The 17,043-nt window shown below is 35.3% G+C and overlaps 1 protein-coding gene across 1 annotated transcript in view; it reads right to left on the bottom strand.

Moving 5' to 3' along the window:
* Positions 1 to 17,043, bottom strand: part of wb (wing blister) — a 183,941-nt gene that overhangs the window by 31,950 nt on the left and 134,948 nt on the right. The gene's annotated exons all lie outside the window — the stretch shown is intronic.

Genomic DNA, 17,043 nt, shown 5'->3' with positions numbered 1-17,043 from the left:
CGTATAAAAAAATACGTATCCAATATTTTTCGGTGTTTTGAAAGTATGCCAAGTTTCATTAAGATCGGCGGGTGGCACTTGGGTAGGTTTACTTGTTAGTGGCTGTCATAGAATATGGCATATTCGATATGCTATTGTCAGACGAAGTTCTTTGCAACTGCAATGAAAAAACTTTTTTTCTTTACTTATTGTAAGATATTACAATTTTTTAAATCAATGCCACGTAAAATATTATAAATTTTTATAATAACAAGGAAAAATAACAGAAGAAGTAACAGGTTTTTTCTTCAAAAATTAAAAAATTCTATAAACAAGAAAATTTGTTTTGTTAATTAATATTAATTCTTTCCCAATGGTAAGTTTAAATAAACGTTTTAATCCAAGATCTATTCGTATAGCTCGACACAGTTAATATATTTCATATTCTTTTAACAATTTTTAAACAGTAATGCAAATACGAAATGTATTGCATCACATGTATGGGCATGGGCCTCATTCTATGATAGTATAATAAGAATGTTAATGGGACAGATGTGCGAACGTCTCGAGCATTGTAAAGAAGAGATAAGATAGACTGTGTGCAAAACACATGACATATACCTTCGTTAAGAGAACAGGCACCTAAGTTTTCCTCCGCAAAAACACGATTGTAGATGTAGAATGCATGGCCGGCGAAATTACATGCATACGAATGCAACGATTATAACCGGCACTATGATGGACAAACTGTATAAGTCATAAGCTGCGCATACGTATTTATTTTTCACATGACGACGATTTGAAGAAAAATCATTCGATTTGATTATTTATAGTATTTATACGTCTTAATTAATTTTAAAGATTTTAATTTCAATATCGAAATATTTAATAAGATTAAAAAAGAAGGAATTCTCAAGAAGAATAAGATACCTAAATAATTCTTTAAGACGCGAATATTAAAAATAATAAAAAGAATTATAAGTTTTATATTCTTTCATTATTCTCTAAAACGCAATTTCTTTAGAAGAATGTTTAACTGTTCAAGGACTATTTACAATATAAGTGATGTCTTTTTATCGCGCTAATAAATTACTTTACAGCATGCCTGCTGTTTGCGAAAGTTCCATCGCCACTCCACTTTAACTTGCAGCCATGAAGTTTACGCATGTTCGATGATCAAACAGAGAATTCTTCTATTTTTGTCCGAGCCGGATTGGCAAGAGTGTCGAAAATTTGTTTTTAACGTTGGCCTTTCGACGCGTATGTGTGTGTGAGAGAGAGAGAGAATGTGTGTGTCTAATCATTTGTGACGCAAGAATCTCGGGTAGAAGAAAAAAATCAGCCCGGTCGATGGACCAGAGCAGTGGTCTCGATGGTCCAGACTCGCTCTCGAGTCCCTTCGCGCGCCGAAAAAATATACTACGAATAGCTTTCAAGTAGTCGGTTTACATAATGTGGTTGCGTGAACGTTTATGTTTAATGTTACTCGACAGAGGCAAGAACGGTTAGTATTACTTAAGAAGACTTGAATAATATATCGAGACCGAATAAAATAGATATAACATGATCTTGTAAAAATGGCGGTTAAAAATAAAAAGGTGTCTTAGCGCAGATAAAAAAATAACACGAGGGTATAAGGTTTTATGTTCCTTTTCTATCGAATAAAAATTATATTAAAATATCAAATAAAAACGACAAAATAAATGAAAGGCATAAAATATGTAGAAACTGTCAGAAATCTTGATGCGTTATTCTTCTCGACGACATGACTAGGAAGCCATGTTTCAGATCGTTTGCCAGTCTCGCAGAGATTTCTTATCGATCCGATCGCCGCGTGGGTGGATCGTCATGATTTATGAGCCGTCGTAGCGACAGCATTAAGGTGATCTATGGATCCTGGTGATTCCGACGCGAGTCGAGGCAACGCGCGCCGCATAAGTTATTGCGTGCGATCTACGTATGCAAAATGCAAAACGTCGCATAGTAAATTTGATCCGTCGATCCTGCTAGCACGCACGGAGCTAATTCTCTCGGTATGATAATAAATAACGCTGCACAGACGATATAAAAGTATCCAAAATTATTTGCACAAGAATTGAAAAATCGGATATTTCTCTTATTTGTATTTCTAATTGAAACTTGACATAAAGGAACATTGACACGTGATTTCTTTAAGAATTATTTTTCATTGAAAGAAATTCTACACAGAAAGAATGATTTTACTAAAATATCAAAAAATTTTAGATAAATAAACAGCTGAAAATAATTTTATTGAACCATAAAAATAATTATGTAGAAAATTCAAGCATGATGAGTAACGTTGCAAAAAGTTTTAACATTTTAGCAATTAGCTTAAGTATTCTACGTGTAATTATTTTGATAGTCCAACCAAAATTTTAGATCTGTATCAACAAAATTCTTCTTTCCTTGTATGTAATAAATTAAAATTAATTAAATTAATAATATTTTTGTGCTTCCAAGAATAAATCGAATACAAGGAAATGTCTATGTGAGCCTCCGCAGTTATTAGTGCATAAATTATATGTTCATAAGGCGATAAGATATTCCCATAAATATTGAAAAATACTTACTAAATGAAATTAACTGCAGATGTTTCAACTCTGGATTTGAGTCCTCTTTAAATAATTAGTACGGTTGAGAGAGTACATATTTATTGAATCAATTGAGGCTCACATAGGCATATGGCTTCTACTGGATCAATTTTATGTATATGTCACAGTCAAAGTGTTAACTTAGTAAATGTATACATTTATTAGTCAAACAAATATATAAAATGAGGCTCGAAAGAATCTATCAGTGAAAAATATAAAAAAGCCCATTAGAGCCTACATCGGTTGTTCGGATGCATAGAAAACTCTTTTATTTTTTTTCGTGTGAATGTAACAAAACGAATAAAATAAACGTTTCGACCCATCAATTCGGGCCCTTATCAATATAAAATATAAATCGAAATTACATAAGTAACGCAAATTCTAAGACGATGATTCACAACAATTTAGTTCGTTCTTCTTTATCCAAATGCCAAATTAGCTATGTTTATTACTAGTAAATTTATTATTTACTAGATAATGTATACATTTGATATGTAAATGTATCCATATGCATTCAATTTTTTAAATATTTTATCGTAAAGCGATATCATTCTGTTTTTCAACAAAGACAAATGGAAAAAACGGGATGGTACTTTTCCATGGACTTTCTCAAGAATCGTATGAGCTTTATACGCAAGGAGCAAGTTGAGGATCACCTCGTGGACGAAAACTTCCTCTCGTACGCCTATAATGCGTATACCCACGCAGTCGCGCGGTATCGCGAACGTGTCGTTAAAGCCGCGCGAAATCGTTCGTTTCACCCTGAAAAATTTTGTCGTGCTACTTTCGATTGGGTAATCCACCCATGCCGGCTCCACTGGGCGTCCGAAAAAAATGCTTCTCGCACCACCTACATTCATTAATCTCCGTCGTCGTGGTAGAAACTGGGAGTCCAAGATGCAGAAACTTACAACCGGATTTAACGAACTCGTAAAACACTGGTTTTTGCTCGTGCGCGGAAGGTAGCGTTTTATCGAAAATGCCGGCAGCAGCCTCAATAAAATGCGGCTTCGGCCCGGAGGTACGGAACGCCTTCAGCGAATTGCGGTAACTCAAACTGGTCGGCGCCCTCAAATTAGAAAGTACAAATTTTTCGAATGCCGTGTTAGTAATCATGTTTCAGTGTACTTATACAGTAATTCCAGTTGATTGAGAAAATATTTTCTTAAATTGTTCATTAATCCTTTCAATTTTCCTTCTTTTTCAATTGTCCATTAATAATTCTCTCAATTTTCGGCTAATGTCATAACATTATAATTTTTATAACAATAAGATTCTATTATATGTATTTTTCCCTACACTGAAAGAGGAAATTGACTGCTGCAGCAAATTAGATGGTAAAATATGGCATAGCATTTTTAATTGGTTGCAACAGCCAATTTTTGAATGCTGCAGCCAATTGTTGATTGTATTAGTCTATCCGCAATGTCAGTATAAGATTTTGATTGGCTAACGCAACCAAAAATTGGTTGCTACAGCCAATTAAAAATGTTATGCCATATTTAACCATCTAATTTGTTGCAGCAATCAATCTTTTCTTTCAGTGTACGATTACATTTTCTCTTCTGGTATTTTATTACAACCGCGCCTATGGATTATCCTTACAGAGGTTACTAGATTATTTCTGCAAAGAGTCACGTAGCGCATAGACAAGCTATCTCTGAGGGTATACTTCCTATCTTCGACCGAGGTAAGTTCTTGCGGAGGAAGACTTCCGCTGCGCCTACGCATGTAGAAGAATACCGCGAAGAACCGCGCCGTTAAAGCCTGCGGTCGAACCACGGCACGGTTCTCCATTTGGTTGTCGTGGAGCACCGCAGTGGGTGCCCCATGTGGAAATACGACCATCGATGGGATTGTAAATCTCTCTTCTTCCGTCGGAATGACGACAAGCGATTTGAAGGCCGATCGTTCGTTCGTTTCAATGGCTGAAACATGTTTCGTTCGATAGAGCTATTCTCTTATAGCGAATTTCGTTTTATATATCAATGTATATCAATCGTAGCGCGACTAATCGATTAATATATCTGGTCTTTACTTGTATGTACAATTTGCTAAAGCAACATTGCCAGATATCAAAGCAATGGTAACCGAATCCCTTGAATTAAATAACATTTTGTTATTTTTAACTTCAATATATGTCAAAATATAAATCAATCCATTTTCGTGATTAGTTAAACAATGTCTATATTAACGTATACAGGGTGTATCTGAAATAATGTCCACTAATCATGTAGTACTATTTCTAATAAAAAACTGAGTCGCCCAATCAGCGAAATATCTAAAATTGACGTATAAGACAACTTTAGGATATTTTTAAGAGTTCTCTCTTTAAGAAACATCTTCAAGACATTTCATAAAGAACACTGAAAGATGTCTTAAAATTGTCTTATACTCGTACATCGATTTATCCGTTTATTCGGCAATCTTTAGAAATTAATATCTTGTCAACTATTATGAAAATTGCAAAATAGTAGAGGACTTTTCGATTTAATTTTTTTAATTAGAAACAGCGCTGCATGATTAGTGGGCGTTATTCCAGATACACCTTGTATATAGTAAATAATAAACTTAACATTTGATTGAGTTACAGTTCATATATTTCTTAAACTATAAATTGTTTAACTTCATTTTGTTTTAGTTAAATTAACTACATGTTGAGTAAATATATAAAAATGATTTTGACATTATGAATTTAACAGTAAAACTTTACAGTTTACAATTCGCATTTCTTTTGCATTAGCATTAAAAGCTATGAGCAAAATAAAGGGATAATAAATTGTAAAAAGGAGTGACACTTTCAGCACCTCTCGATTCATTCACGTTAATACTCAGAAAGCAAATGAGAAAGCAGATATCGGCGGTTTGTCCGTGCGGCCGCGCGATTTACTACATCCGGCAAAACGCGCGCTAATTACGAACATGCGTTTACAACTAAATTAGCGATCACCCTTTATTTCACATCTCAGGGCGCATGCAGAATTAATAGTCATATGCAAGCGTATTTATGAGAGGGTGTTAACTAATGTGACTTCTTCTGCTCTTCTTTTATAGTCCCCGCAGGCCTTCAGGGGTCCTTCCACGTCAGCGGGGGCGTCGAGAGTCCCTCCCCGGGGAAGACTGTTAGTCTTTATCCGACGAACGTTTCGTAATTGTAACGTCGTGGAGGCCGCTTTGCCGATCCCTTCGCACGTGGCTCGCCTAATTTATTAAGTCGCTTTGTGCGCGATCACGCTTCAATTGCGTCATCGCGTGTCTGCGAGGTGCTGAAAACTACGCCATGACGTGATAATAAATTCCGAGGTCGATTTGTGATGGGAATAGCGAAAGCGCTGAGTAGTTGATGAGTCGGGTGTTTTTAATATGCTCCTCCCATTGAGCGACAGGAAGGGAATAAATTCAAGATGGAGATAATGCTTGTAAGCGCGAAGAGAGTTATAAATGCCGTTCGGTAAATTTTACTAAATATATACGTGTAAAATATATACGTGAAAATTAAAAAGTAAAGATTTTACAACGTCAATGTACACAACGATAAATTGCTTGCGGAACGTTCATGCGAACTGCTATGTACCAAAGAGTCATCGTATCGCGGAAGGCAATTACGGAATAAATGAAGTACCACAATCTCTTTTCCAGGAAGAGAGTGCGGTTAATAAGGGCGTGTCATAATCAGCAGGATTGCCGGCATCGTCCGGCTCGTACGTGATTATCCTCATCACCATTATCGATCGGATCGGTTGTCGTTGAATCGTAATTACCGTGCTCGCTAAATTGTGTTAGGTCCTTGCGTGAGACGAAATTTTTTAACGACAGTTAGCGCAAAACTGGAAGATCGACTTGCTGGGTGTTTAAAGACACGAATTTTCGTCACCGAGACTGATTTGATGAAAGGCGACGTGTCAAACTTCTAAAGTCTACAATGTGCTCCCTTGGCTTTCTGATTCTTATTCTTTATCTCTTGTCTTTTTCCCTTTTTGCGACTGTTTTATCGACAATCGTGTTTCTCGTTTCTTCCAAAGTTTACCAACTTTTACCCCGGGCGACATAGAACAAAGAAACAGGATAAGTAAACCAAAAGACAAGAAGTAAAACGCGGTAAAGACAAGAAATAGGAAGCAAAGCTTAAACGACGAAAGGATGAAACACGCGTTAAGGCGTGAATTTAAAATAAAATAACAAAAGAACGATAGTGATCGCGCGAAAACAACTCCCTCGTTTGTAGGACCGATTTATCAAAATCTGCCTTGGCATTGCTGCGTTTTCGTGCCACGCACTACAGGCACGTTCGTGCATTACAAATAGAGACGTGCGTGCTTAAGGCGTGTCCTACAAGACGCAACAAAGTGGGCACTTGTGCCTTCTGCGAATTTATCTCTGCTGACAGCTCATTATCCGATAACGATAGGCATGCCAGAGAGTAGCAGTTACAACATCGACTCAGAGGACCGATCTGTCTTTCACTGTGTAACTCGTTTATCCCTCATTTTCATTTTTCTTACGCATCCACCGCCGACCCATATATATTATTTCAACATCATTCGCGATGAAGAACTTAAGAACATATAGTTCTTATTTGCTACAATTGTCATTTTTTAGTTGATTGCAGAAAAAGAATGGAAACATGAGGAAAAGAGAACTTGCATTAAAAGAAACACACTTTAAAAAAGAACATATTTTTACTTCTCTACAATCAGTTATTAGATCAAAATTGCATTTTAAGATTAATATTTCAAAATTTTAATGAGATCCAAGATATTCGAATTCATTTTTTTTAGAACTACTGAATTTTTTTTAAAACTACTGAATCGTAATGTTATTATACGATGTTATATAGCAAATAAGATATATAGAAACAAATTTAACTTCTTATACTACAAAAATTGCAAATATTTTTAAGACAATACGGAAATGCATGTTAAAGAGTGACACGTTGTGATTACGATAGAATCGTGAGAATTGCCAAGAGTATACTCGCTAAATAATATTTTGCAACCTATGAATAATCCGTAGATATACGACGAGAGGCGTGGTGAGAGGAAATAGTCGGGTGAAATTATGTGAAGGGAGAACATACGTAAAGATCTGAATTGATTAAGATGATATTATATGGTTGATGATCGATCTTTATCCGGGGAGCAGTGCATCTAGGTGGCCTGACTATGTTTCGATTAAGTCACGATCGAACCATCGATCTCTCTTGTCGTATAAAACTCCTCTCTCTCTCTCTCTCTCTCTCTCTCGTCTGCAATTATGTTTTAATTAATTTTTCGTTGCCGGTGTATTAATGGCGTAATATGCCTTTACAAGCTATCGTTTCACGGGGAAAGTCTTCGTTCGACATGGAAAATTTAACAGCTATCTGCTATCAAAATCTTTCAAGTTTTTCAGATTACTCCGAAGATTTATGGTTTAGGCATAATAATTACTCCCGTTTACATAGCGCAATTAATTCATGAGAATTATAGGTTACTAATTTTTACTGATTTATATCTGTACCACAAATGTAATTAAGACGGTGTTGTTGCTTATCCAATCGTTATAAATAATTGTCATTGTTACAATTTTTGTCGGTAGATTCAACTGGATATTACAAAATGTTTTATATTCTAAAAATCACTTTAGATTCTTCATAATTATTTTGATGGAAAAACAAAATTATTTTCAGATCTGTATCTACATTTAAATAATATAGATAATATTTTTTTATTGTTCTTTAAGATATGCTAATAACATTATTATTAAATCAATAATTAATTTAATTTGGACACGAAAAAAAAAACGGTTTTATTAAAGTATTTAAAAATTGAACTACACGAAGAAAGCAATAACGAGTTTGTTGAAATATCTAAAAATTTAATTAGATACAGATCTGAAAGTAATGAACAATGCCGCCAAAATTTTGATATTCTATAACAATTAGATTAAGTGTGCCAGGTAATTATTTAGTTTAATAAAATTACTTTTAGATTTATATATCTAGCTAAATTTTTGGATACTTTAGCAAAACCGAAGAAATTAAATTGATCGTTGATTTAAATATATAATAAATTAAGTAATTATTAATCAGCATTTTAAGGAAAACAGAAAAATGTTATCTATATTATTTAAATACATGTGTAATATTCCAACATAGAATATATTTATGAAGAGATAAAGGATGTTTCAAACTTTTAATGTCGCGAGAGAATCGAGCAGAAAGTCTCGTGTCCAATGGATCTTGAGCCAAGCTATCCTGAAGCTGCAATCGCTTCTCGACTACCGCAGCAATTTCTCCGACCCTGCCGTTTTCGGCGTACATCGGCAACTTTTATTTTTTCCACTCTTTCATCCGCGTCTCCGTACACCACTCCGTACTGCAAGCGGGATAATAATTCGTGGCCGACGAGCGGTGCGGACAACGAGTGGAAGAGGCGATGCCATGAGGAATTATATGCTCGTAATTCGAGTTTGGCGATACCACGAAGACACTAAGCTTCGCAACTGCTCGCCTTAGGCGCGACTCTGCCAATGAGAAACGTCGTCCTATCCGACAAAGAGCGCACTTTCGCGGTAACGAACGTAATGACACGAGTGCAATGAACTAGCTGTCGCTATTATTCCAGTCGTATCAGTTACTAGTAATTACGGCATTGGCAGATGAATGAGATTGGACGATAAATTAGATACGCTTAATAATTTATGTGCCTAGTAAGGTATAACGTTAGAAGATAAAGATCTTCAGTGTTAAACAAGATTTTGCACAAAGTCAAAACAAATTTTAATTTCAAGTCTGCAACAATTCTATTTGTTATTATGTCATTGTTTATAATTTATTTGAAGCATTTGGTATGTAGGATGAGAAATATAGAAAGGTTTAGGTTTAGACAACAATAACATTTTGCTAGCGGATTTTAGTTGGTGATTAAGTCACAAGATATTAAGTGAAATTAAATTGTAAATCGAGTCCCAAAGTGTTCCTATAAAATGAAGTAATAAATATTCTTCTTTTTCTTTTATTGAAATTATTTAGTAGAAGCGTCCATTAATTATTAGAGAATTACAATTGTATCATCGAATCACAAGAAAGAATACTTATTTTTTTATATTCTACGTTTTGTGCTATTCTTTACATATTAATTCGCTAAATAATGGAAATAAAAAATCATTCTCCACCACAAGTCTTCCTGTCATATCATTCGATCAATTTCAATGCCTCCTGACATATCTCAAGATTCGTCACGATTCTTTGATAATGCCGTAGATAAAGGAATTCCACTCCTGAGGAACTATCACTGCTCCTGGCAGCAACGAGCGCAATCCGTTGGTACGCATTAACCACTTGTCACCTTGACATATCAATTAAAATTCTCGGCGATAAGAGATCTTACCAATATTATCATACCGGTGCGATGCCATGCCGTTCTAACGCACCGTGTATATCATCGCTCAATGTAGTATCAGCATTATCTAAATTGTGTAAAATACGCCTCTTCGTGGATCATCACGAATTCGCAACAGTCGGAAAAAGTGGGACATATATGACATCAGCATCAAGGAGTTTCATTATTTGTTCGATTTTTACACGGAAAGGACGATATTATTAAAGTATCTAAAAATTTAGGTATAAAGGATCTGAAAATAATTTTGTCAAAATATTTATAGAAAATTCAAACATGAAGAACAGTACTGCAAAAAGTTTTGACATTTCAGCAACTAATTTGAGCGTTCGCTATAATTATTTTGATAGAGCAAACAAAATTACTTTGAAATCTATTTAGTTAGCTAAATTTTTAGATATTTTCGTAAAACTGTTTTTTCTGTAAAGTAGCTTCCGATACAAACGGACATCCAGAGATTAATTAAGAATTAAAAATGATCTTTTAATTTGTAAGATAATCGATAATCGCTTTCTCCAAATCTCTCATCGACGGAAGATTGATCTTAATTGTTAAAGTATCTCCCGGTGATCCATGAAACACTCCGTAGATTCGCACGAGGACGCGATCGGAGTCGTCGGCCAATCTCGAAATCGCCAGACACGATTTGCATTTTGTATGCATTCGCTCGTCCGGAGTCACGTTCGTCGAGAGCCCCGTCCGTCTGTCGTTGGCGGCAAATTGACGCACGCGATTAATCACGGATACCGCGCCTCTTTTCGCGACCGCTCGCCTCCTTCATCGGGGAAGAAACCGGAACGCCGCGTTGATCCCTCAACCTTAATGAGTCCGCGAATCGTTCTATGCACTCGTAGATATCTTCGCGAACCGATCTGTTTACTGCGCAGCGAGGAGAGCAACACTCCGGTCGCGCTGCTCGTACTCTTTTGGTCTTTGCTCACGTTCATCTTCGCGGGTATGCGCTCTGATATCTGCTTGAAGATTGTAAGACGATAGCGACGCAGTTTTGTTATGAAATATGCGGGTAGTTAAACCTGCAGGGAGCGAAACGAATGCATTTATTTTCTACGAAAAGATAGTGTTTTATTTTTTACGAGAGTTGCGAAGCAACTAAGAAGTTATTTGCTATAAATAAAATAATATGGCTGAGTAATAACTCTAAATAATCAAAACTCAGTAAACATTAACTAAAAGTAATATAACTTAATATTGTAATATTTCACACTTAATAATATAAATATAATATAATCCATGTTATATGTGACACTTACATTGTTGAATGTGAAATTATATTATTGATACGTTACTTTAGTTGATATTTATTAGGATGATATCGCAATGCATGGCTCGGATTTCAAAATTATTTTGAAATGATATAACCTTCTGTCTATAAAAGAATCTAAAAAAGATTTTTTTAAAACAATTTTTGGCGTTTTATAACTTACCTGTTTTTGAGCGAATAACAATATATTTAATTTTCAACAATATGTTGATAACAAAAATTAAAGTCTTTAACTGTATAAAGAAGATGACACTTTGGAATATTGATGCATGCAAAAGACCGAGATTAATCACGGTGTCAATATTTCATGTAATTAAATTCCAGCCGATAGATTTCTCTCTAACGTGTACCTTCAAATCGAGTTTCCGCCTTAACTACTCGTCATTCTGACGTATCAATTAAAGCGGATATTAATGCATAGTATATCAGTTAGCAACTGGGATCAGTCTTTCTCTTTCTCTCCGCGAGCGTGTTTGTCGTCCTATGATATTCGTCATTCCAGCGGATAACGATTTATCACGTAAAAAATTGAACGCGTGATGGTTACAAAAGATGTTCACACACAGTTGGCATACAGGATGTGTTGTGACACGAAGCTAAATCTTTTCTATAAAACTGTCAAGATAATTTGTTGGTCATAAATAGTTCCAAATTAAACATCAGATATATAAATATAGATAGTAAAATCCTATTTTTCTCTCTTCAGAATCAATTTTAATTTCAAATGTAATTTTAATAACCAAGTTTTTTTTGAATGCTTGTTAAAATATTGTTGATATCAATAAAGAAGAAATTCTAAAAAAAATAACAATATGTGGGCTAACAAAAAATTGATTTAAAAACTTTATTCCTGCAGTGGATCTAACAATCAATGCAATACACCCTACATACACTTTCGTTCGTAGGTTCGCATATACTCTGCGGTATTGCGACTCTTTTTCCATCGATTCCTGAGTAACTTAATACCCGATGCGATTTCAACGGTGGATTGCATTTCGCACTTTCAAGCCCGTCGGTTCATATTTACGCCTCGAGCTAGTCGTTAAATCTTGACTTTTTGTTTCAGACACTCTGACGGTTTATGTGTATTTTTCCTGGGTAACAATCAGTCCGGTCACGTTCAATTGTAGCTAACGATTCAGTAAGGCGAGTGATTGAACCTCTTGATCCAGTCTCTAGATTATTCGTAAAGTCGAAAAGAATAACTAATTTTCACAAAGACATTTATGAGAGTTGACTGCAATTAATTTAGTCCGATCTATTCATTTAAGTTAAACTACATTATACATAGTTAAGAGATTGTATACGTTAAAATATATTATATTTAGATAAATATACAGTTGAAAAATTTGTGTTAAATTTAACATATTTCACATGCCCCAAATGTCACTTAAATTTTTGTGTTAATTTAAATACAAAAATTTTAAGATATGATCAGTTTTAATACAAATACAATATATTTTTGATTGTATAAACATATAGTTGCAAAATATTACTACCATATTTCTGCTGCTCGATTATTATACTAAAATGATTAAAAATTGATATGGTTATCTTTATTCAACGATCGCATAGCTAAATCTAGTAAAAATACATAAATGGTCTTTTAGAAATAATTATAATTAATGCACCAGTAATCATATTAATCATGATTACTGATGTGTGGTGTACATACATGTCTCTCTGTCGGCAAACTGGCGAGCAATTTTGCACTATGTATTCATAATCTCACGTACTATTTTCTTATCAAGTATCATCGAGATACTGCCATTGCATTATATGTATGTACATTGAGCATGGAACGAGTGTGGAGATAATATCGAGGAAACACAATTTATCCTGGAAAATGAATAATCGTAGATTATGTTGTCGCGATCGGATTTCATTATAAGAAAATGTACATACATGTTACATTGAGATTAGTTACACAAACGTCATACTGATAATCATAATTGTCACACATTGGGTGGCCACGTTAGTTTTGCATTCGCACAGAAAAGTTTTGCTGAATTTAGCAAACAAATCTAAAAATAATTTTGTCGAACTATCAAAATAATTATGTAGGATACTCAAACTAGTTACTGGAATATTAAAATCCTTTGCAGCATTGTTAATAAGAGCACTTATTTTTCATTTGCAATAAGAAAAAAAATCAGTATAATCTGTCAAGTTTATATTGATTTATACATGATGTCCAGTAAAATCTGACTAGTCAATTCAAGGATAATTCCAGGTAAAATCCATCGATTAATTTTTAATATTTAATTAATTTTTATCGATTTCGTGCAATATTATATGCTTTGTATTTAAGTTTATACGAATGAATTAAAACGCTAACAAATTGAGAACAATATTATTTATTGCTTTATAAATAATATCAAACGAACATTCCGTCAACACAAACGATTTTTTTACTATGCTCCATTTTAGACATTAAATTCAAGTTTTCTATTGGTAACTTATTGCGGGGTAAATTTAAGGAAGGATTTATACTCAAATACAACTTTTTTTCTTATTTTTTCTTTCTTTTTTCACACTCTGACTTTTTTTTAAATAAAAAAGTGATAAATTCTAGGCCGTGAAATTTCAGAAATTTTCCAGAAATTTTCCAGAATACATAAAATTCCAGTAGAATTCCAGGATCCAAGGATATTCAAGGAGCGTTGGACACCATGATTTAGCTTTGTCTTCACGATGTTTCTTCTTTGAATGAATTGTCACATATTTTTAACGATTTAACGAGTATCAACGAGGTACAATAGTTCGAGTCGACATTTGTAGGACAAATTTGCGACGTGAATTACGGTGAGACGAGAATTCCGGAGAGTTATAGTACCCATTACAGGCCGGTACAAGCGGGACGTGTAATCAGTGTATCAATTCTAATCGCGCTTACACACGAGTGGACTATTATCGCGCGCCTTAAAGTGCATTCGTCCATCGTCGATGCAATAATGCCACGAGCAAGCTTTTACACGCTCGTAAGCGGGAAAGCTGTAACAATATAAGGCGAATGACGGCGTTTCCTCGATGGTCCCTCCATCTCTCTCACTCTCTCGATACGGTACGACGAATTATATATGTTTACGACGAACGCGGCGGGCATGTGCGCGGTTACGAGCTCCGCTCCAGCGTTCAACTGGTCCAGCATCTAGCATTTCGCGGCGCGACTTGGATAAGGTGCAGCAGAATTCTTTGCTTGCGATTCTCGGTAATTCGATACCTGGAAACGATTTCACCCCTCGTATTACGCGCCTTTATGCGATATCGACCACGCTCGCTTTCATTCGCTTGTCAGCCCGAAGCTGTACGGAAATATCGCCGATCGTAACTCAATTACAATTTGCAACAGGCTAATTAATTTTTATCGATTTCGTGCAATATTATATGCTTTGTATTTAAGTTTATACGAATGAATTAAAACGCTAACAAATTGAGAACAATATTATTTATTGCTTTATAAATAATATCAAACGAACATTCCGTCAACACAAACGATTTTTTTACTATGCTCCATTTTAGACATTAAATTCAAGTTTTCTATTGGTAACTTATTGCGGGGTAAATTTAAGGAAGGATTTATACTCAAATACAACTTTTTTTCTTATTTTTTCTTTCTTTTTTCACACTCTGACTTTTTTTTAAATAAAAAAGTGATAAATTCTAGGCCGTGAAATTTCAGAAATTTTCCAGAAATTTTCCAGAATACATAAAATTCCAGTAGAATTCCAGGATCCAAGGATATTCAAGGAGCGTTGGACACCATGATTTAGCTTTGTCTTCACGATGTTTCTTCTTTGAATGAATTGTCACATATTTTTAACGATTTAACGAGTATCAACGAGGTACAATAGTTCGAGTCGACATTTGTAGGACAAATTTGCGACGTGAATTACGGTGAGACGAGAATTCCGGAGAGTTATAGTACCCATTACAGGCCGGTACAAGCGGGACGTGTAATCAGTGTATCAATTCTAATCGCGCTTACACACGAGTGGACTATTATCGCGCGCCTTAAAGTGCATTCGTCCATCGTCGATGCAATAATGCCACGAGCAAGCTTTTACACGCTCGTAAGCGGGAAAGCTGTAACAATATAAGGCGAATGACGGCGTTTCCTCGATGGTCCCTCCATCTCTCTCACTCTCTCGATACGGTACGACGAATTATATATGTTTACGACGAACGCGGCGGGCATGTGCGCGGTTACGAGCTCCGCTCCAGCGTTCAACTGGTCCAGCATCTAGCATTTCGCGGCGCGACTTGGATAAGGTGCAGCAGAATTCTTTGCTTGCGATTCTCGGTAATTCGATACCTGGAAACGATTTCACCCCTCGTATTACGCGCCTTTATGCGATATCGACCACGCTCGCTTTCATTCGCTTGTCAGCCCGAAGCTGTACGGAAATATCGCCGATCGTAACTCAATTACAATTTGCAACAGGCAAAGGATTAGAAGATCAGGCCACGTTCATAAATATGACGTTAAATAAGTTGAATAAATCACGTCGCTCCTATCTTAATAGGAAATTCAATAATTTATTTTCAACGCACGTGTTTGAATCGAGCGAGACCTTAATCGATTTCAAAAGATGCATTGCTATGAGAGGGATTAAAAGGAAAATAAGTCCGAGAGAGATAAGCTGACGAGAGTGGCGCTTCGGGCTACATGATAAGAGATCAGCTCGATAAATTGTAGCGATCGGCCGAGGACGATCGACATAATCCGCGTCATTCGTACTCGTAAATGTCAGATCGACTTAGCTGAAATCTCCGAATTGATGACAATTATTCTCGTGGAGTGTCATCGAGATTGGCCGCTATCACTCCCGTCCGATCTGGTTGTGTTCTCTGGCCTCGCACGTCGCAAACGAATCGAGGGACTCGATTCGAGTACCTCGAAAGAGGAAGGGAATGCTCAAACTTAATATAATTTCAATGCAAGTATGTCGATTCGTGATATTCGGATGCAGATTGAATCCTGCGAAATGACGCTAAAGTGGAGGATATGGCGAATAAGGAAAGCATAAATTCGCAGAAAAGCGCGCAAGTAAACTCTCAGAATGCGCGGAACACTAATTTCTCCATAAATTATTATAATCTTTGATATATTTTTAAGTATTTTGCGCATCTCGATCCTCAGCCACTTGCCATGAGAAGCGTTATTCTGAAACTACGAACTAAGATATTTCAGTATCATCGTCAGGAATGTTTCCCGCCTGTGGCCTTGAATGAATAGTTCTCGAGTAACGTGAAAGCAGCAGCTTCGGTATTGCTTTGTGCGGGTTAACACCAGAATCACCGATGGTATCTCGCTAGAACTGTCAAAAGTATCAATTTGATAATTTCCTATTCTTGTTTCGGTTAATAAAGATTTAAAACAATAATGAGAACAATAATTAATTAAGATTTATTTTGATTTGAACATTAATTTGTACCATTAGAATTATTTGTATTACATATTCATATATTTTCAATGTTGCATATTACATGAAAAGAATTATTTTAATGAAGTATCTAGAAATTTTTTTAGCTAGATACAGATCTGAAAATAGTTTCACATTTGACTTATTATGTAAGGTAGAAATTATTTTTATGAATTAACATTGAAAGATCTTAATTTAAGGACGAAATGTTTGATGTTAAAAATTTGAAAGTATAGTAAATATTAGCAATTAAGAACTAGCGTTGGCTTTTAGCTCATTTTATCTCTCATTATTGTTTTATTCGACTGAGTCTAATAATTTAATCCTTAAAAATAGTTTCGTTATTACCGAAATAATTATGTAAG

The sequence above is a fragment of the Trachymyrmex cornetzi genome, unplaced genomic scaffold, assembly GCF_001594075.2.
Source record: "Trachymyrmex cornetzi isolate Tcor2-1 unplaced genomic scaffold, Tcor1.1 scaffold687, whole genome shotgun sequence".
Taxonomy (NCBI): domain Eukaryota; kingdom Metazoa; phylum Arthropoda; class Insecta; order Hymenoptera; family Formicidae; genus Trachymyrmex; species Trachymyrmex cornetzi.
Note: the sequence above shows the minus strand (reverse complement) of the source record. Positions and strands in the feature narration are given on the sequence as shown.